This window comes from Rhagoletis pomonella, unplaced genomic scaffold, assembly GCF_013731165.1.
Source record: "Rhagoletis pomonella isolate Grant_MI unplaced genomic scaffold, Rhpom_1.0 Rhpom_scaffold_00007, whole genome shotgun sequence".
Lineage (NCBI taxonomy): Eukaryota > Metazoa > Arthropoda > Insecta > Diptera > Tephritidae > Rhagoletis > Rhagoletis pomonella.
In genome coordinates, this window is record NW_023458561.1 from 60,107,264 (window position 1) to 60,108,286 (window position 1,023).

Here is a 1,023-nt window from a genome sequence, read left to right on the forward strand (position 1 = left end):
ATATTACGCAACACTTAGCGCTCCAAATTATAGACGGTGACCTCTATACTTTCCATTTGAATGGTTGAATCTGCATTGTTTACTAAAGCTAACTAGACTTGTATTTTATCTGCGTCAGCAGGCACTGATCTGCATTCTTCCAAACACTGAAGCATGAGCATAAATAATTGTGAGTATTTTTTACGTTAAATTTAAGATACCTCATCTCATTTAACTTTGAATACCAATTTTGCTTATCAACTGTAAAAATGCAAATACGTATGGGTAACTTGCCGCAGAACTTGTCGCATAAGCCCATTGCCCTCTTGCCCAATAGTCGCACGATAGTGGGAACTTAAAGTGCAAAAATTTGCATTTAAAGTACTCCAACAAAAATAGATATAAAACAAACAAAAGATAAAAACTCAGTGAGCGCATATAAAACTTTGATTGCGAAATTTTCGCAATAAAAAGGGCATTGAATGCTGACAAAACCACCGACAGATGTGTACATAAATACGAATCTACAAACAAAAAATAAAACAAATAAAAGAAAAGTGTAATAAATTCATAACAACAGTGATTGAAAGTAACGATGAGCCAGGCGTCCATTAAAAAAATTTCACGACACCAGCAAATAGATAAAGCAAAAAAAAAAAAATGGGTTTATTCGTAAACACATTCATAAGTCTGTTTGCATACAAATACATATACGAAAATATATAAATGCATGTAAGTTATCTGCGCTCGAGTATCATTTGCCGGTACATGCATAAAACTTAATTTATGGGTAGCTAAACTTTTTTTTTTTTTTTTGTTTACCGCGCGCAGAGCACTGGACCAGCATGTCAAGAGTGCAATAAGTGCGAATTTTTGCGGTGCAAGTGCAACGGTTGTCAAAAGCAACAACAATCACACCATTCATTCATTCGCTGCATGAAAGTGGCATTCATTCAAATAATAAAAATAAATACGAAACAAAAAATAACACTACATCATTATACCGGCATTCAATCACAAATTTACTCAACTGTTTTTATGCAC